The sequence below is a fragment of the Eretmochelys imbricata genome, chromosome 1 (assembly GCF_965152235.1).
Source record: "Eretmochelys imbricata isolate rEreImb1 chromosome 1, rEreImb1.hap1, whole genome shotgun sequence".
Lineage (NCBI taxonomy): Eukaryota > Metazoa > Chordata > Testudines > Cheloniidae > Eretmochelys > Eretmochelys imbricata.
In genome coordinates this window covers 275,016,619-275,039,029 of record NC_135572.1, presented here as the reverse complement: position 1 = coordinate 275,039,029, position 22,411 = coordinate 275,016,619, and positions in this window count along the sequence as shown.

The window sequence follows — 22,411 nt, the reverse complement described above, 5'->3', positions numbered from 1 at the left end:
GCCCTTTGTCCTGTCAACATCCTAGTTCATTTGCCATTCAACAGATATAAATGCTCTGGTACATACTGAGTGGTAAATGAGAATAAACTACTCACCATGGACAGATCACTATGTCTTAGTCTCTCGGTAGCTTCCTCAGAGTATTTAGTTTCGCTCATTCCGCTTTTTAATAAAGAGACCTTTCTTTCTTTCTTTCTTTCTTTCTTTCTTTCTTTCTTTCTTTCTTTCTTTTTAGTGTATTACATTCCTAGCTTAATACAATTTAAGTGAAATATTGGGTTTCAGATGTGTTAAAAAATTCCTGAAGCTTTCCAGTAAAGTATCCAAAAATGCCCTTTCAGGAAATGACACTGCACTCTTTGAGACTGGAAGTTTCTTTGTTCAATAATAGCATTCTGACAACAAATAATTTGTCTTCTCAAAACAGTGCACAGCAGATCATGCAACAATCTGAGTTAGAGGGGAGGTGAATGCAGCTATAAAAGATAAAATATAGCAAGTGGAAGAAAGGGGAAGTTGATAGTAATGAATATAAAACAGAAATTAAGAATTATAAAATATTGGCACAAATCGTGTTCCTGGCTTCCATAGAAAAAGGATGCCTAAGGAGGATAAAATTATACATAACAGCTAGAAGTCGGAATCACGCCTCCGATGAAGTGAGCTGTAGCTCACGAAAGCTTACGCTCAAATAAATTGGTTAGTCTCTAAGGTGCCACAAGTACTCCTTTTCTTTTTGCAAATACAGACTAACACGGCTGTTACTCTGAAGCCTCCTCTTGTGTTTTCTCTACATCCAATAAACCTGTTATTAAACTTAGCACCTAAACAAATCTTTGTGGTGCAAATAGCCTGAAGACTATGATGTGACAATGACTAAAGATTGCAATAAAAGGCAGCTGAAACTTTTTGGGGTGAAGTTTTCCATTCTTTTAAGACTACTGGCAGCGATGGATGGACAGAAATTAATTCGGTTTTCAAAGTGCAGGAAGGAAGTTCATAGAATTATAGAAATTAGAGAAGAAAAAGATATATTGGGTCATCTCCTCCATGGCAGAGCCAGTGGCAGATTTGTCCCCACATTATAAGGTACTTGGTTGAGTCTAGCTTTAAATGTCCCATGAGACATTTAAATCTGTCCAGTGCTGCTCTCGTATTGAAGTGTCTACGGAATGAGCAGAGTGTGAATCACAGGCATCCTTCTCATGCTTCCTGAATTATGTAAGGTAGTGCAAGAGCACTGTACAAATAGACTAGCACTGTGAGACATGAGACGGAGAGGAAATGACTGGCTGGTTCCTTAGGACCTATTTAGGAAGGATCGAGTGGGCAAAAGGGGAGGGGTAGTGGCACTCAGTATCAAACATGTTGTTTCTGAGTCACTGATAACTCAAAAGAAAAATGATCTTGAATGATTATGGATCAATGCCCTAACAAATAAAGCACAAGATGAGGAATTAGTTGTTGTCTGTTACAGACAACAAAATCACACTGGGAAACAGGATGGTCACCGCCTTATGTACCTATCTATGATGTGTAGGGAAAAAAAGCTGCATTGTTATGGGGGACTTCAATTTGAGTGACATACGCTGGAGGTCTCATGCTGCCAGGACTAAAGCATCCTTGGAAATTCTGAATATTATAGATTACAATTTCCTAGCTCAAGAAGTGTTGCAACCAAAGTAGAGGAATTCTTTATTAGATATTTTCTTAACAGATAAAGAGGAACTGATCACAGAACTAAAAATTAATGGTAGCTTAGGTGCAAGTGATCATGACATTTATAATGTGCAAGCAGGATAAAGTCCAGACCAGTAATGTAAATACTCAGTGCTTTAGTTGGGCCAATTTCACAAAACCTGAAAACAATTATGAGCCAAATCAGCTGGGAGTAAGAATTTAATTAGAAAAATGTGAACAATAACTGGGAATTGTTTAAGAATCCCTTACTAGATGTCCCCAAAACTACAGTCGAAGAAGAAGGTTGTACTAGTTTTAAAAAACAACAATCTGGGTTAGAGGGGAGGTGAATGCAGCTATAAAAAATAAAATATAGCAAGTGGAAGAAAGGGGAAGTTGATAGTAATGAATATAAAACAGAAATTAAGAATTATAAAATATTGATAAGGGAAAACCTATGGCCAGCAGAGTCAAGAACAATAAAGTGAACTTTTTAAAATGTATCTGGGGCAAAAAGCATCATGACAATGGTATGGAAATGGTAGAATTATCAATAATAATACAGAGAAGGTAGAAGTGTTCACTATATATTTCTGTTCTCTATTTGGGGAAAAACAGATGTTAGTCTCATCAGATGGCGATAATAACACTTTCCACCCCATTAGTATCTCTGGAGGATGTTAAACAACAGCTATTAATGTTAGACATTTTAAAATCAGCAGGTTGAAATAACTTGCATCCAAGAATTTTAAAAGACGTGGCTGAAATGCTCACTGGACCATTAATTTTGATTTTTTTTCAATATGTCTTGGAACACTGGGGAAGTTCGAGAAGACTGGAAGAAAGCTAATGTGCCAATTTTTTAAAAGGGTAAACGGGATGACCCAGGTAACTATAGACCTGTCAGCCTGACATCAATCCTGGGAAAGATAATGGGACAGCTGATATGGGACTCGATTAGTAACGAATTAAAGGAGGGTAATGCAGATCAACATGAGTTTATGGAAAATAGAGCCTGTCAAGCTAACTTGATCTCTTTTTTGATGAGATTATAAAGATCATAGTGTTGACATAATATACTTAGACTCTGTAAGACATTTGATTTGGTATCACATGACATTTTGATTAAGGAACTAGAAGAATATAAAATTAACTTGGCACAAATTAAATTGATTAAAAACTGGCTAACTGATAGGTCTCAAAATGTAACTATAAACATGGAATCATCATTGAACAGGTAAGTTTCCAGTCAGGTCCCACAGTGATCAGTTATTGGCCCTACACTACTTAACATTTTTATTGATTACCTGGAAGAAAACTTAAAATCATAACTGATAAAGTTTGCAGATGACACACAAATTTGTGGAGTGGTCTATAACAAAGAGGACAGGTCACTGATTCAGAAGATCTAGATCGCTTGGTAAAATGGGCACAAGCAAACAATATGCATTTTTATATGGCTACATGTAAATGTATACATCTAGGAACAAAGAATGTAGGCCATACTTACAGGATGGGGGCCTCTGTCCTAGGAAACAGGGACTCGGAAAAAGATTGGGGGATCATAGTGGATAATCAGCTGAATTTGAGCTCCCAATGTGATGTTGTGGCCAGAAGAGCTAATGCAATCCTGGGATGCATAAAGAGGGGAATCTTGGGCAGGAGTAGACAGGTAGGTGCGACCGCTGCTGGAATATTGTGTCCAGTTCTGGTGACCAAAATTTGGCAAGGATGTGGATAAATTGGAAAGGGTTCAGAGAGGAGCTATGAGAATGACCAAAGGATTAGAAAACATGCCCTATAGTGATAGACACATGGAGCTCAATCTATTTAGCTAAACAAAGAGAAGATTAAGGAATGAGTTGATTACACCTATAATTATGCACTATATGAATATAAATATTGACAAATATTTAATAATGGGCTCTTCAGTCTAGCAGAGAAAGGTAGAACATGATCCAATGGCTGGAAGTTGAAACTAAACAAATTCAGACTGGAAATAAAATGTAAAATTTGAACAGTGAGGGTAATTAACCATTGGAATAATTAACTAAGGGTTATGGTGTATTCTCCATCACTGACCATTTTTAACTAAAGATTAGATGTTTTTCTAAAAGATAGATTCTGGAAATTATTTGGGAGAAGTTCTCTGTCCTGTGTTACAGGAGGTCAGACTAGAGAATCACAATTTGGAACCTGAACTCAATAAACTTTTACACATCCAGCAGCCCAAGGGGACAGAGGGAAATCCCCCATCTGTATGAAAGCAGGAAATGGGAAGCAGAGAAGAGAGACATCTCGAGCCTCTAAAGAGATACGAGAAAAAGACTCATCTTTCTCTTTCCTCCTTGACATAACCTTCCATTCTCCTTCACTGTACAAGAATATTTGCACTTTACTACTTTTACACTTCAGCTCTCTCTTTTATTTCATCTTTGTCTATTTTTTCCTTTCTAGATGAAAATTGCTGTTCCTAACTCCTTAAAGCCTTTTCTGTCTCTTTGTTCTATTGTGCAAAGCAGCACAAATGCATGGAAAGTTGATTACCCTCATGAAACAGCTACCATAACATTTAGATTCCGGCATTTTACTTGTCATTAGCCTAACAAAGCATATAGAGTTGTAACTAACCGGAAAGATACAGTACATTATTATTATTGTTGTTTATATTTTTTAAAACTTGCTAGAATACCATGGTGATGGGGGTCATATAAACATCTAGATAGATAGACAGTCATTTAATCTGAAATGGAGAGCAAAATGTAATTGGTAGGCATAGGTTCATTAGTATGCTGCAGCCTGAGTCTATGATTCTTATTAAAAAAAATATTTAAGGGACGCTGTTCAGGAAATTGAAGATGGCACAAACAATTTAGTGGAGTTTTTTCTCAATACCGTACAGAGGGGTTGTAGCTTTTTGACTTTTAAGAGTAGAATACTATATTTAAGGAGATTTGTCCTCCAGCATTTGTACTTGCACCACAACATACTATCCTTTGAAATACAAATCATTTGATAAGGGAATAATTTCTCTGTTCAGCTTCAATTTGTATCCTTGGGCTGGAACAGTTATTCAAGCTTTTGGTTCTGTGTGGCTTTATGCACCCAATAATACACAAACAAACAAAAAATCAAAAGGAAAATGCCATCCATGTACTTGTAATTATGTAAAAATTCTTTAGAAAAATCACGGTGGATCCATCTCTTTCAAATATTTTTGAGTCACATAAAAAAGGCTAATAATGTTTCACTAAATCAATGATGGATGGAAAACTGTCATTTTTCAGGTTTCAGAGTAGCAGCCGTGTTAGTCTGTATTCGCAAAAAGAACAGGAGTACTTGTGGCACCTTAGAGACTAACCAATTTATTTGAGCATAAGCTTTCGTGAGCTACAGCTCACTTCATCGGATGCATTCAGTGGAAAATACAGTGGGGAGATTTATATACACAGAGAACATGAAACAATGGGTGTTACTATACACACTGTAACCAGAGTGATCACTTTAGGTGAGCTATTACCAGCAAGAGAGCGGGGGGGCTGGGGGAGGGGAAACCTTTTGTAGTGATAATCAAGGTGGGCCATTTCCAGCAGTTGACAAGAACGTCTTATATTAAGGCCTCTTTCCTGAATGGACATGCTAAGAATATACAGTAGCATTTTGCTTTTTATTTTGAGTAGTTGATTCTCCTTCTTTAAATTGTGCCACAATTAATTTTATCTCCAGAATTAATGATGAATTTCTCAGAACAAGGCCAGCTTATTAGAACTGGAAAAATGATCACTAAGGCAGTTTCAATGAGGCTACTTACATGCTTAAAGTTACACACATACCTAGGCCTGGTGTACTCTACAGAGTTAGGCTGCCGCAAGGCATCTTATTTCAACCTAACTCTGTAAGCGTCTACACTAAAATTTCACCTCACTGCTGTAACTCAGCCACTATGCTGACTTTTAATAACTCCAACCCTGCGGGAAGCATAGCACTTAGGCAGAGGGGAAAGTAAGCCGGTATGGTCCGGTACGGCGTACCAGCAAGAGCCAGTAAGCCGTGCCAGACCGGACCGGCTTCCCCAGGCTGGCGCTTTAAAGGGCCCGGGGCTCCCCGCGGTGGCCGGAGCCCCAGGCCCTCAAAAGCACCGCCAGAGCCCTGCTGCCGGAGCCCCTGGGTAGCTCCAGCAGCACTTTAAAGGGCCTGGGGCTCCACTGCGGTAGCGGCGGCTGCAGCCCGGGGCCCTTTAAATCGCCCCTGAGCCCCGGGGCTCCCAGCCACCTCTGCAGCTGGGAGCTCTGGGGGTGATTTAAAGGCCCCAGGGCTCCCAGCCTCATCCGGAGCCCTGGGGCCTTTAAATCTTGATTTAAAGGGCCTGGCCCTGCCTCTTCCGGTCAAGGCCACGCCTCCTCCGGTCAAGGCCACGCCTCCCTGCTCAGGACTCCAGAGTACCGGTAAGTCCTTTAAGTTACTTTCACCCCTTCACTTAGATCAACAGCTAGGGTGATGCAGTGTAGACGCCGCATTACTTACATTGACTTCAGTGGTCTACAGGAGGTGTCCCACAATGCCCCACTGTGACTGCTCTGGTCACTGTTTTGAACTCCACTGCCCAGTGGCCAGGTACACAGGTACATACCCTGTGAATTTTGAAATTTCGTTTCCTGTTTGTTCAGTGTGGAGAACTCATCTAGTGGTTCCCCAGCTGACCATGCCAGCCCCACGCTGCAGACACGCTCCTGCCTGGAGCAGACAGGAGGTGGTGGTCTGTGGGGAGAAGAGGCTGTGCAGGAACAGCTCCAACCCAGCCATAGAAATGTCGCTATCCACGAGGAAATTGCTTGAAGTGTGGGGGAGAAGGGCTACCTGTAGCAGTGCCGTGTGAAAGCTGTGGCATGCGTACCACAGGGCAAGGAAGGCCAACGTTTACTCTGGTGCCGAGCCACAGATATGCTGCCTTTACAAAGAGCTGCATGCCATCCTCAGCGGAGGACCCCACCACCACCCCCAAGAACCTCGGGGATACTTCGGAGGAGCTGGAGTGACGGGCCCCCAGAGTGCACAGTGAAGAGGTGGTGTTGGATGAGGAAGAGGAGGAGTCTGGGGGACAGGTGACCGGGGGATCCAGTGGCACAGCGAGGCAGGACCTGTTTTTTACTTCAGAGCAGTCGATCCCATCCCTACAGCCCAGTATAGACGAGCCTGATGCAGGAGAAGGAACCTCTAATATGTATGCAGTTTGCTTTGATATTGCAGGGACACATCTGTTCATTTCCTCCTTTTCTGATCAGGCTAGAAGAGGTAGTGAAATAACTAATAAAGGCAGAGTTTCTATCTGCTTCTCATTCCCTGTGCAACTGGGCAGAGGGGGCCCTGCAGAATGGTTAGGTTACGTGCACTGGGATGTCCTGGGAATCCTCCATAGAGATCTCAAGGAAACTTTCCTCAAGATAGTCTGCAATCCTCTGCCAAAGGTGCCTGGGGAAGGCTGCCTTATTTCTTCTGCTGCGGTCAGACGCTTTCCCACACCACTCAGCAATTACTTCAGCAGGCACCAGCAGGCGCACGGGCTAGCAGCATACGGACCTGATCTGCAGCCAGACACATGTAGGGGCCGTTTCCTTTCAGACTCTGTTACTCTTAGGAGTGAGATATCAGCTATAATCACCACCACCTGTGGAAAACAGTGCCAGTATTCAGTTCAGTTGCCCTATCTGCATATACTCATGCCCATGAGCTACCCCCCCACCCTTATTATCCCAACTTACCCCCTCCCCGGGCCATACTCACCATGGATGGGACTGCCACTGTCTCTATGAATCCCCAAGGAGAAGTGAGAATATAGTGCTTGTAACTTGTGTGGCTCAAAGGGAGTGTTTCCATTTATCTTGTGAATACGCTCACACTAGTACCTCTGTGCATTGTATCTTTTGCAGCTGGAAATGTGGCCTTGAAGGTCTCTCCATCCACACCAGCACACCGGCTCAGTCAGGTAAGGAGGAGAAGGAAGAGGACATGGGATGTGTCATAAATATAAAGGGAAGGGTAAACCCCTTTGAAATCCCTCCTGGCCAGGGGAAAGCTCCTCTCACCTGTAAAGGGTTAAGAAGCTAAAGGTAACCTCGCTGGCACCTGACCAAAATGACCAATGAGGAGACAAGATACTTTCAAAAGCTGGGAGGAGGGAGAGAAACAAAGGGTCTGTGTGTCTGTCTATATGCTGGTCTTTGTCGGGGATAGACCAGGAATGGAGTCTTAGAACTTTTAGTAAGTAATCTAGCTAGGTATGTGTTAGATTATGATTTCTTTAAATGGCTGAGAAAAGAATTGTGCTGAATAGACTAACTATTTCTGTCTGTGTATCTTTTTTGTAACTTAAGGTTTTGCCTAGAGGGGTTCTCTATGTTTTTGAATCTAATTACCCTGTAAGGTATCTACCATCCTGATTTTACAGGGGGGATTTCTTCATTTCTATTTACTTCTATTTTTATTAAAAGTCTTCTTGTAAGAACCTGAATGCTTTTTCATTGTTCTCAGATCCAAGGGTTTGGGTCTGTGGTCACCTATGCAAATTGGTGAGGCTTTTTATCCAACATTTCCCAGGAAAGGGGGGGTGCAAGTGTTGGGAGGATTGTTCATTGTTCTTAAGATCCAAGGGTCTGGGTCTGTAGTCACCTAGGCAAATTGGTGAGGCTTTTTACCAAACCTTGTCCAGGAAGTGGGGTGCAAGGTTTTGGGAAGTATTTTGGGGGGAAAGACGTTTCCAAACAGCTCTTCCCCAGTAACCAGTATTAGTTTGGTGGTGGTAGCGGCCAGTCCAAGGACAACGGGTGGAATATTTTGTACCTTGGGGAAGTTTTGACCTAAGCTGGTAAAGATAAGCTTAGGAGGTTTTTCATGCAGGTCCCCACATCTGTACCCTAGAGTTCAGAGTGGGAGAGGAACCTTGACAGGATGACATGTTCCAAGAGCTCCTGCAAGCCTCTGATACTTTGGATATCGAGCACAGGGCTTTGAGGATCACCCTCATGGACAGAATGGACAGGAATAGAGCAGAGAGGAGAAAAGTACAGGAAAAGGAGAGAGACATGCAGCAGGAGATGCTTGCACTTCTCAAGAGGTAAACATATGTGCTGGAGACTCCTGTTGACCTTCAGGTTCAGCAGACCCATGCTTGCCTCCCTCTGCACCCCATAGAGAACTGCATCCCAGGGCCTCCCTACATGCATACTCCACATTCTACATGGGCCACTGCAGTACCCCTATCTCTCCACCCCAGGGGAGAGTACAGGTAATCACAGCTGCGCATACACTGACCTGTGAGAGACACGGTTGGTGTAGGTGTTAGTGAAATGTAAATGACCGTTCTTTCCCTTTCAAAGCTTCTTTTCCCTGTATTTGTAAAGTTTCATTCAGTTATAAATATGTCTGTTCACATGGGTTTGAAATAAAAGTCTATTTATAGAAACTTAATTCCTCTTTATTGGTTCACAACAGATGCTGGCTGGGGCTGACACCATTCACAGATAATAGCAATAGGTGCATTTGCAATGTTATATTACCCCCGCCCCCCAACACAGCACTCATTAAAAGGTTCATACCAGGCTGGAAAAAAACAATGCCAGGCAGCACACACTACAGCAACACACATTACTGTGGCTCACTATTACAGTGGTTTTTCAAAGCCTCCTTGAGCCATAAAGCTCTCTGTTGAGCTCTTCTTATAGCCCTGATATCTGGCTGCTCAAAATCAGCAGACAGCTGCCCTCCACCCAGGTGGGAACTTTTCCCCCTTTGCTTCACAGATATTATAGAAGACACAGCAGGCAGCTATAACCATTGGAATATTTTTTTCACTGAGGTCTAATCTCGGGAGTAGACAGTACCAGCAGCCTTTCTCACAGCCAAAGGCACATTCAACTGTCACTTTTTACCTGCTGAGCTTGTAGTTGAAATGTTCCTTACTGCTGTCAAGGTTGCCAGTGCATGGCTTTATAAGCCACTGGAGTAAGGGGTATGCTGGTCTCCCAGGATCACCATTGGCATTTCAACATCTCGGTGGTAATCCTCTGGTCTGGAAAGAGAGCCTCTGCTTGCAGCTTTCTGAACAGGCCAGTGCGTGTGTGCATCCTTCCCTCACCAGCCTGCATTAAGGTTGGTAAAATGTCTCCAGGGAGCCACCTGTGCTTGTAATACCATATAAAAGTAGACCTTTCTGTTGATTTACTCTGTGGCAAGGTAGTCTGGTGCCAAAACAGGGATATGCCACTGAGCCATTTATCACCCCACCGCAGTTCGGGAACCCCATTGCTGCAAAACCATCCACTATGTCCTGCACATTGCCCAGAGTTACAGTCTTTTGTAGCAGGATGTGATTAATGGCCCTGCACACTTGCATCACAGCAACCCCCACAGTGGATTTCCCAACTCCAAATTTATTCTGGACTGATCTGTAGAAGTCTGGCATTGCCAGCTTCCACACAGCTATTGCCTCTCACTTCTCCACTGTCAGTGCAGCTCTCACTTTGGTGCTGCTGCTCTAGAGGGCTGGGGCAAGCTCCTCACACACTTCCAGGAATGTGGCCTTGTGAATCCAAAAGTTCTGCAGACTCTCCTTTTCATCCCAAGCCTGCATAACGATGTGATCCCACCAGTCAGTGCTTGTTTCTCAGGCCCAGAACTGGCACTCCACCATCTGCAGCTGCTCTGTGAATGCCAACAACAACCTTGAACTGTTTCTTTCTATGTCCCACAGCAAGCTAGCCTCCAAGGAATCATCAAGTTTCTTGTGGCTCCTTTGGCGGCTCTGCAAATATGCAGGATCAGGTGTGTTGTGCTCACAATGCTCATCATAACACTCAATCGTGCAGGACTGTGCAGGTGTGACACACTGTACCTCAGGGTGGCATCCTGTAACCCCCATATTCATCATTCATGTATGGTTGTGATGTTTCATACAGGGCATGCCATGTGAGATATATGAACCCCATTATTCTGTCCAAATATGTATGTCATTAGTGTGGATGCAGATATGGGATTTTGCTGTATAGTTGTTATGAAATATGCTGTAAGTTTGCTAGTGACATACAAAGGCCCCCTCCCCAGAAGAGTGTTCAACAACTGTTAATCAGCACGGGAGTTGTAATCAAGGGATGTGCAATTCAGTGACAGCTGCCCAAGCACCACACAATGGGGACTGCTCAACTCTATGACTCAGTCGCACAAGACCACACCAGGGAGATTGTCCAGCCAGTGACTCAGCAAAGCCCAAAAGGACAAGTTCTGGGCAAGTGTCTTCTAAGCACATGGACTAAGGATTTAAAATATGGAACAGGTGTAGCATGCCTTGGCCTTTTCCTCCCTCACCTAAGCTGGAAGCAACAAGAACACTGAGAAGATGAAAACTGCAACTGAGGAGACTGGTCTAGGCTTAAGAGAGGCCTGTGTATTAAGAACTGTAACATCCAGTGGGGTGAGAAAATTGCTTGTTCTAAATATTGCCTACCGCAGCATTTCTCAAACTGGGGTCCCCGAGACTACTCCAGGGGGTCCACAGACCCCGCTGATCAAGTCCTCCCCATCCCTCAACTGCTTCCCTTCCCTTTATCTCCTGGAGGCTACTGAAGCCAAACCAGGAGATTTTAGACACTAAAAGTCCAGCGACACAGCAAGGCTAAAGCCAGCTCCCTGCATGCCCCCCAGGGTGGGGGAGTGGGTTTCCGCACACTGCCCCCACCCCGATTGCCAACTCCGCAGCTCCCATTGGCCGTGTGCTAAAATGCAATTTTTTTATAAGACTTGGTACAAGTTAAATATTCACCATCTATTCCTTTCCATTACAGAAATGTCAGTGGAGACATTTTAATGTATTAATTTTAATCACAATATCATAATTCATTCACTTAGAAATTCATTAATTAGAATCAGAATTCATGCTGCAAGAAAGCATATTAAAACATAGTGACAGTGGGCAAGCAGATCTGTGTTCACAGCAACACCATTTGAACAACTGTGTACACTTGCAGTAATGTAATTAACCTGCAATAGTAATTTTTGTTAATAGTATTACAAAAACCTCATCTGGAAGATGGCCCAACCTGGCAGCATTAAACTCACGGCTTTATCTTTGCTAACACCATATTTTCTCCTCTTTAATTTGCAGAGGCATCTCTTGGCCACCCAAAATCTCTAAAACATTATCAGTTAGGATTTCTATCACACTCATTTCGCAATGTATTCTATACCACCAATCCTGCAGGATCTGCGCCAGTCTGATTGCAGGTTCATGACTCAAGTATGGTAATTTTTAATCTCTCCTTTTAATGTTATATTGTTCCCCATTTTTACTTAATGTGTCTCATCATAGATTTCAATACAGAATGGGCTTTCTTTTCTCTATTTCTCTGTTATAAAAATGGCTATCATAATAACTGTGACTAATAGTATTTATTTATTTATTCATGGTATTTATATAGCACATACCAGTGTGCTAGGCATTTTACATATATATAATCAGACAGATCCGCGCCCCCAATGCTTACAATCTAAGTAGCCCACCTCCTACCCAGTTACAACTGCCCACAGATTAGTGGTGGTAGGCACCAGATACCAGGGGTTGGAGAGTGTATGTAAAATGTATCGCGTCAGCTCCCTGCATATTGCATTTGCATCATTTCTGCTTCTGGGTGAAATTCAAGGTGTTGACATTGATCTATGTCTGAAGTCTCACATGATGTGGCTCCTACCTATCTGAGAGACCATTTGCCCTCACATGAATTGCTCTGAGTCACTCACTTTAGAATCTCTTGATCTGAACAGCTGGGAGCTGGAGGCAGCTGTTCGCAGTGGGGGTACCCTCAGCTCTGGCACTTATTTCTCCTGCTGGTCTGACAGATTCTAAGTCTGTTGACCTTCAGGGCGTAGAGGACAGCTTGCCTCTTCTGCAGAGAAAGCCTGAGAGGTGTGAGATGGGAGTGAGGTTAGTACTTTGACAGGGAATCTTTTTGCTGACACTGGTCAGCAAGACCTATGTTTTTAAATGTTGTACATACACCCAGAGAGGCTCTGGACTAGGTGGATTTTATAAAATGAAATAAATCTCATTCCCTGACAGCTGTAGAAATGCATGTGTTTAATAGAATAGCAGCTCCACAATACTTTGTTTGATATGCCAGGAAATCATCATCCAACATCTAGTAGAATAGTTTATGGCGAATGTGTGATATTGGTGAGAGGAGGGTAGAATCTGACTTTTTAAGATAATAGTAATGGTGGAGCCTTAAATGTGAATCATGATAACTTTGACAGCAAGACAAATATGAGACGCCAAGAAGCATGAATGGGTTTTAGAGTCAATCCACTACAAAACTCTGTCCACAAATTTAAACAATAAAATGGAAAACTTCCAAAAATCTTTCAGAACACATGTAGTTCCAGGTTCGCTACACAGACGCAGGGGTTCAGATGTATACATTATTCCAGCAAACACCTAACTAATCCAAAAATCCACCTGTGAAAATCTTCAGAAAGTGAAGAACTTCAACGTTAAATATTTCCACCTGCTTTGAGTCTGCACCTACAATGTAGATACTAGGAGAATTTTGTGGTCCACGCATTTTTAGAAGGATATATATTATGTACTCTTTCTCTTTCCATATATATATTTAGAAAGAGAGAGAGAGAGAGAGCTGTCAAGTGATTAAAAATTATTTGCACTGTTAAACAATAATTAGAATACCGTTTAAATATTTTTGGATGTTTTCTACATTTTCAAATATATTGATTTCAATTACAACGCAGAATACAAATTGTACAGTGCTCACTTTATATTTATTTTTATTACAAGTATTTGCACTGTAAAAAAAACAAAAGAAATAGTACAATTCACCTAATACAAGTACTGTAGTGCAATCTCTTTATCATGAAAGTTGAACTTAGAAATGTAGAAATATGTACCAAAAAACTGCTTTTAAAAAATAAAACAATGTAAAATTTTAGAGCCTGCAAATTCACTCAGTCCTAGTTCTTGTTCAGTCAATTGCTCAGACAAACAAGTTTGTTTACATTTGCAGGAGATAATGCTGCCTGCTTCTTGTTCACAGTTTCACCTGAAAGTGAGAACAGGTGTTCTCATGGCACTGTTGTAGTTGGCGCTGCAAGATATTTACATGCCAGATGCACTAAGGAGTTATATGTCCCTTCATGCTTCAACCACCATTCCAGTCAACATGCATCCATGCTGATGATGGGATTTCCTCGATAACAATCCAAAGCAGTGCAGACTGATGCATGTTCATTTTCATTACCTGCATCAGATGCCACCACCAGAAGGTTGATGTTCTTTTTTGGTGATTCAAGTTCTGTAGTTTCCGCATGGAAATATTGCTCTTTTAAGACTTCTGAAAGCATGCTCCATACTCATCCCTCTCAGATTTTGGAAGGCACTTCAGATTCTTAAACCTTGGGACAAATGCTGTAGCTACCTGTAGAAATCTCACATTGGTACCTTCTTTGTGTTTTGTCAAATCTGCAAGAAAGTGCTCTTAAAATGAACAACGTGCTGGGTCATCATCCGAGACGGCTATAACATGAAATATATGGCAGAATGTGGGTAAAACAGAGCAGGGGACATACAATTCTCCCCCAAGGAGTTCAGTCACAAATTTAATTAATGCATTATTTTTTTTAAATGAACATTATCAACATGGAGGCATATCCTCTGGAATGGAGGCTGAAGCATGAAGGGGCATACAAATGTTTAACATATCTGGCACGTAAATACCTTGCAATGCTAGTTACAAAAGTGCCATGCAGATGCCTGTTCTTACTTTCTGGTGACACTGTAAATAAGAAGAGGGCAGCATTGTCTCCTGTAAATATAAACAAACTTGTTTGTCTTAACGATTGGCTGAACAAGAAGTAGGACTGAGTGGACTTGTAGGTGCTGAAGTTTTACATTGTTTTGTTGTTGAGTGCAGTTATGTAACAAAAGAAAATATACATTTGTAAGTTGCACGACAAAGAGATTTCACTACAGTACTTGTATGAGGTTAATTGAAAAATACTATTTATTTTGATCATCATTTTACAGTGCAAATATTTGTAATCAAAAATAATATACTCTTCAATTTTAATTGCAACACAGAGTACAATATATATGAAAATGTAGAAAAACATCCAAAATATTTAATAAATTTCCATTAGTATTCTATTGTTTAATAGTGTGATTAAAACTGCCATTAATCACAATTCATTTTTTTTAGTTAATCGCATGAGTTAAATGTGATTAATTGACAGCCCTAATATATATACACACACGCGCACACACACACATACAGAAAGAGAGAGAGCGTAACGTTGAGTATGTATGGCACTTCCCAGACATATAAGACAAAGCCCATGACTCAAGGAACTTACTGTCTAATTGATGTAAATAATACAACAAGAGGAAGCATTGAATCCTGTGAAAAAGGGGACAATAGTGAGTAATAATACAATAGGAGAAGGCCAAAAGCTCTTGGAGAGTATTTTTGTGTGTGTGGAGACTATGGGTTACAATTATTTGAGTTGACATGGTATGTTAACCTCCAGGTTTCTTAAGTTTTGTTTCATAACCCTATCATAGTCAGTCACGGGAGTGACAACAGAGACTGCCCATGTAGAGACTACTAGCAGAATGCTGGCTGAAATAACTGAGTTTTGAGGGGAGGGGAAAGTTGAAGGATGTGTGAGGGCACTATGTACAGTGGAAAAGAGAGGTTATTCCAGCCACAAGAGGTGGCATGAAAGAAGGTGTGGCATCTCAAATAAGAAGAGAGGGGGAAAAGCAGCATATTAACAGGCAGAGTTGGTAAAATACAGAGTCTGCAGGGCTGACTACAAAAAGATGAGATTTGTGAGGCAGGCAGGGCACAAAGTCACAAAAAGCCTTGAAGATGGCACTGGGAATTTTGAAAATGATTCAGGAATAGAGAGAAGGAGCCTGTGGAGAGAATTAAGGAAGAATAGGCATACTTGTGGCACCTTAGAGACTAACAAATTTATTTGAGCATAAGTTTTCGGAGAACACTTCAATCTCTCTGGTCACTCGATTACAGACCAGAGAGATTGAAGTGTTCTCTGACTGGTTTTTTAACATTATAATTCTTGACCTCTGATTTATGTCCATTTATTCTTTTGTGTAGAGACTGTCCAGTTTGCCCAATGTACATGGCAGAGGGGCATTGCTGGCACGTGATGGCATATATCACATTGGTAGATGTGCCAGTGAACGAGCCTCTGATAGTGTGGCTGATGTGATTAGGTCCTATGATGGTGTCCCCTGAATAGATATGTGGACACAGTTGGCAACAGGCTTTGTTGCAAGGATAGGTTCCTGGGTTAGTATTTTTGTTCTGTGGTGTGTGGTTGCTGGTGAGTATTTGCTTCAGGTTGGGGGCTGTCTGTAAGCAAGGACGGGCCTGTCTCCCAAGATCTGTGAGAGTGATGGGTCGTCCTTCAGGATAGGTTGTAGTTCCTTGATGATGCGTTGGAGAGGTTTTAGTTGGGGGCTGAAGGTGACGGCTGGTGGTGTTCTGTCATTTTCTTTGTTGGGCCTGTCCTGTAACATTCAAAAACCAGTCGGAGAACACTTTAATCTCTCTGGTCACTCGATTACAGACCTAAAAGTTACAATATTACAACAATAAAACTTCAAAAACAGACTCCAACTAGAGACTGCTGCATTGGAATTAATTTGCAAACTGGACACCATTAACTTAAGCTTGAATAAAGACTGGGAGTGGATGTGTCACTACACAGTAAAACTATTTCCCCATGTTTATTTTTCCCCCATACTGTTCCTCAGACGTTCTTGTCAACTGCTGGAAATGGCCCACCTTGATTATCACTACAAAAGGTTTTTTTGTGTTTTTTTTGTTTTTTGTTTTTTCTCCCCTGCTGGTAAGAGTTCACTGTACCTGATCACTCTCATTACAGTCTGTATGGTAACACCCATTGTTTCATGTTCTCTGTGTGTATAAATCTCCCCACTGTGTTTTCCACTGCATGCATCAGATGAAGTGAGCTGTAGCTCACAAAAACTTATGCTCAAACGAATTTGTTAGTCTCCAAGGTGCCACATGTACTCCTTTTCTTTTTGCAGATACAGACTAACACGGCTGCTACTCTGAAATCTGTCATTAAGGAAGAATGTGACACGGTCATAGTAGTAAGAGAGAAAATGATTTTCACAATGACGTGTTGGACAGAGTGGAAGAAAATAAACTGAGGGTCCAGGAAACAGACAAATGCAGGAGTTTAGCCAAAAGACAGTGAAGGTGTAGACAGACAAGGATTTAAAAAAAGGGGCTGGATCGGGGTGGGGGGGGAGGAGGATTTCAGAGATATTGAAAAATAAGAACAAACAGAGTTTTGCAGCAGCTTGGGTGTATGGTTCAAAGGAGAGAAAAGAGTCATATATGAACACAGGTTTTGGTCCTGGCTTTCAAGAAGAATAGTGGAGATATCAACTCTGTTAGAGGAAGAAAGAAGATTTCAGTGGGAAAGATAAAGATTTCAGTATGTGTTGTGTTGAATTTGTGTTGGTAACCATGTACGTGGGCTCAGATGTGAAAAAAACAGATACGAATGTGAGACTGAACAGAGGGAGCTATATGTGTGGGAGTAAACATGGGGAGTCTCTTTTGGAACCACACTCATGTTATTTACAAGGAATATAAGAAATATTCAGTGCAGACCAGAGAGCCAGGTTTGGCCATTAGTGTACTATAATGGTATTTTACAAAAACAGCTATCACTGTATTTTTGACAGTTGATTTCACTGTTCAGTTTTAATTATATTTCATCATTTGAAACTAAATGTATTCCCATGAAATGTTTTATCCACATACCAGTTACCCTTTCTTCAAATTACAGTGAACCCAGTCCTTTTAAAGATTAGCAAGCTTTAATGAACTTTGTCATTGCTAATTCATCTCCCCAATATTTTGACAGTGTGATTTTTGTCACAATTAGTGCAGCTAACACCATGTGGGGTCAAATTGATTGAAAAAAGCTTCTGAAGTTCATATGAACACAAAGGGCCCTTATCCTTCAGAATATTTGTTATATTTTTTCTTTAACAAGAAAAGTCTCTTAGTCTTGATCATTGTCCATGCCCTCTTTTTTTTTTTTTTTTTTTTAAGAAATGGCTGAATAAAATTTGGATTGTTTTGAACTCCAAATTCTGTTAATAGTAGATGAAATATATGTGTTCATATAATGAACCTAATCAGGCCAATTTGGAGACTTACAAATGGATCTGCTTTAGGTTGCCTTTCCATTTTAGCATATGCTGAAGGCACTATTATTCCATTGTTTGAACATATGCTGTCTACCCATTGGAATTTTTGCCCATGAAAATAACCAAACAGGCACAATTTCCCTGTAATCTCTCTTGTGTTCTTTGGTGTTTTCCTTTTGCAAAGGAGAATTGTCATGCAGTGAGGAGTCTTCACTGTGGTACTGTTAATAATAACATGCATTCATCTTGTATCTTTCATCCTGATGCACTACAAAGCATTAAACAAACTGAGGCACGTGCAGTCTGTAGGGCTTTCTTCATAGCCATCACATCAGTGCAGCCACCTCTGAAGTGAAATACTAGAACGGTTTAGCAGTTTACTGCAACCCCGCACAGAAGTGTAGGGAAAAGAGAACCAGATCCCGCAAGGTACCACTCCGACTGAAGTCAATGTAGTGTAACTGCAGTGGGGCAACAGGCAGACAGAATAAAACCACCAGCATTAGAACTGAGCCAGGCCAGTGGGCTAACACCCAGACCCTTACAAAAATTATAATAGGATAAATAATGCTAACAAATAGTCAGCACTTTGTGTTTTTTTACATCTCTTCTGAATGATGGAAGGGGGATGATTAGTGTTATGTTTTGTCCTTTTATACAAAACCATCCCTGGTATCAGGACTCACTGAAGCCCAAGAATTAATGCATGTATATATGAATCGGAATGATGAATAGCATGAATACTGTGGTGTTCACAATCTTTTTTTGCATGTCTATAAACAGAGGCATCTATCTTTATCCTCCTTTTATTTACAGTTGATGAAATCCAAACATTAATCCAATCTCAGCTATCAATAAATATGAATATCAGACCCCAGAACCCAAATTGGGATCAGAACTTGAACATTTCTGACATTGACACGAAAATTTATTTTTTATCTTCATGCAGAAAAGAAGATGAACAAGTCTCATCCAAAGTGCAGTTTGAAACTGCTCACTCATTTGCCAGCAGGGCACACTGCTCAATGTCAACACAGTAAACATATTACTTCTGTAACACAGACAGATTTTCAAAGGGAAGAAAGAGCGTTTGGTGTCCAGATCACATTGAAATTGAATGGAATTTGAGCATGTAACTCCATTAAACTCCAGCCATAGTCCATAAACAATGTACCAGACCTATTGGGAGCAATCATTATGACTGAGATTTCTTCAGTACTTGAACAACTGATACCTAAATACTGTAAACCTAATAAGGTAAGTTTGAGCCATTTCCCATCCTATGATTGCAAAACAGATGAATTGTATCTAATTCTCCATTTTCAGTATGTTTGTCATACAGATGAGGGAATAGGATTGCAATACTATTCAGTCAAATTGCAGTTTACTGCTTTCATCTTTTTAAGAACTGTATTTTAACTAGCTTCATATTCACCTTCTTCACACTGCTTGAAGTGGTGGTGGGGGGGTGGGGAATGAATTACTGGCGGTACATGGTTTTATATACTTAACCTTTTAGTTTGGGGCCATGGTGAATGAAACTACTCTGAAATTAGGGTTATTGATGTTGTATAGGTCAAAATGTGGCTAATTCACACCTAAATTGTATACACTCAGGAACACACAATGTACCCACCAGAACTACAAAGTCTGTGCGGTAAGTAAATAGTCTCCAGTTTCCCCTGGCCTTCCAGGGTCATCTTCTGGTTTGTTGTCCTCTCTCTTCTCTTTTGTTCCATCCCCCACCACCTAGGAAAGCCTCTAAAATCTGGATCTTAAAGGCACACACATAAAACATGATAATAGTCCTCATTTTGGAACTCCCATATGCACAGTACTGGGAAAAACAATATTGGATAGGTCAGTGGAAAGATGTTTGCACCATCCCCAAATGTAACAAACTCCCATATCCAACATTAATATACCACTGTGACCAAGAGGAATGGGAGGCGTGTTGGAGAGATGGTTCTTTGGGAAATACTCCACATATAACAGACTTCTTTTCAAAAAACGCGGTAGGAGTTGCAGTGTGATCTATAGGTTCCTTCCCATTCCCCCACATTCCTACTCCATGGAGCCCAGTTGCTTTTGCTTGGCTTGTATACAGTTGCCAACACTTTAAAAGGCTTCACAAAGGACATTTGTCCACATAAAGAGAAGGCTGCTCGGTCCCCACGCATTGGAGGGCTTTGCGTATGTTCTGGTGTATTTTAGCATTTGTATTAGCTCTGTACAAACATTAACTACTTACTCAGCTCACACAGCGGTGAGGATGGTGAGCATTATCATCCTGGCTTTACTCCCTGAGAAGGTGGCATGGTTTAGTGGAGAGGGCACTGAACTAAAAGTCAGGAGGCCTGGGTTTTATTTGCAGCTCTGCCACTGAGTTGCTATTATGACCTTGGGCAACTCATTCCATCTTTCTGTCGCTCCTTCCCCTCTCAGCCCGTGTCTGTCTTGTCTGTTTAGATTGTAAATTACTCAGCGCAGGGATTGTTTCTAGCCATGTGTTTATGCATTTCCAAGCACAGTGGGGATAGGTGCTACTGTAATACAAATAGACAAAAATGTACAGATGAGACATGTAAAGCAGAAAGCCTAAGTGATTTGACAATGGCCACAGATGTAGTCCATGTGAAAATGAAGATCAGAATATAGCATTCCTTTTTCTTAGCCCCTTGCATAATCTAAAGATCAACTTATACTGTTGTGGCCAGAGGCCACGCTGGCTGCTCAACAGAGCAGTTATTTTAGCTGCAGTCGGCCAATTGTGAGGGAGGTGGATGCAGCGCGAGTGCTGTGATTAGCAGCGTGGGGAGTGTAGCCTCCCTCGACTGAAGACTGATATGAGGGTCTCACAAAGGTTGGGATATCTGTAGCAATGGTTTTCATGGTGGTAGAAGCAGTCCTGGGGCACCTGTAGAGGGGAATGTGAATAACTTGTGATTTTCAGGAAACATACGTGACAAGCTTTCCACCCTTCACTTTCAGTCTCTATCCATATACATTGCTTATATTTACAAATGGAAAAGGGTTAGAAAGTTAATTTTTATATGGAAGCTGATATTTTCATTTGCTAAGCACCCTTAAATAAGCCAGCTCTGGATATATGAAATTGTTTTTTGAACCTGCCGTATGCACCACACATTCCTGAAGCTTTCTCATTAAATAATAGTTGCAGAAAGTTTACAGTATGCCCCAGAGATTTACAAAACAATTCCATTGCTAGTACCCTAAATTAGCTTAAATCCTTTGGATGGTGAACCAGGGAGGATGTAGAGTAAAGTCACTGGCCAGACCTATGAACCTATATGAGAGTCTAGGGTAGGGGCATAATACAGGTAAGAGGAAAAATAAGTGCCAGTTCAATATACGAATACATACCAGGCTTCAAGCATTGCTCCTGCCCTTTGCTTTGTGGAATAAATGAAATGACCTTCCAGTTAAAATATAAAAGATTGGAAAAGACAAAATAGAACAGTGAGACCTTGTTTCCCAGGGTATGTTCAGCATTAGAATTCTGCTCTCACACTCTAGTGAAGAAAACCAGTAGCCTGAACAGAAAACAGCTTAGCATTAAGCCATTCTTGGGTCAAATACTGTAAAAGAAAACAGTTAACAACACAAACTCTGCATTCTCATTACAAGCTGTGTGTATAATAGCCTGTCCCTCCTCAAATACCAAACAGGAATTCTGAGTGCTCTTTTGTGTTTAGCCTTCCAAGTTGGCAATTCCACCAGGCCTGCTGCTAATAACCTGTAACTCTTCCATCATTCACAGGTATTTTCTGTAGTTTTTGCTTTTATTGTGACTTGAAACACTTTTATGACTGAATTCTATTGTTGTTCTGCATACAGTGGGTAATGAAGCATTTTTATCTGCATCTTTTGGTTCTTTCTTTTATTCTCACAGCTTAATGACATTATTGTGAGCACCTCTGGGACTGTTATACAGAAGTACTTTCTGGAGAAGTTGCTGCTTCAGAATAAGCCATTACTTTTTCTTGGCCCCACAGGCACTGGAAAGACAGCTATTACAAACAACTTCCTGTGACAGTTACCTCATGAAAAATATGCTGCATATCAAATTAACTTATCAATGCAGATCTCAGCTAATCAGACCCAGGATATCTTCTTAACAAAATTTGAAAGGTACCCAGAGTTTTCATTAAAATCGAGTATGTAACTGTGCTTAGTTTACTCCACAGAGATTACCCACAAAATAATATAAAGCACTCTCCTTCAGTTTCTGACAGAATAAATGAAAGCTGATTTGTTTCTCCCTGTAATGTGTATTGCTGAGGAAACTACATTTTAATTGTTGTTGACAAATATTCTGATTCATGGGGTGCATAAAAGGGAACAGTCTAAAAAGTGTGTCTACTTAACTTTTTCTTTTCAAATTCTGGCTTTAGGAAAATGAATCTGATGCCTGGGTATCCTCCAATCTAAAGCATA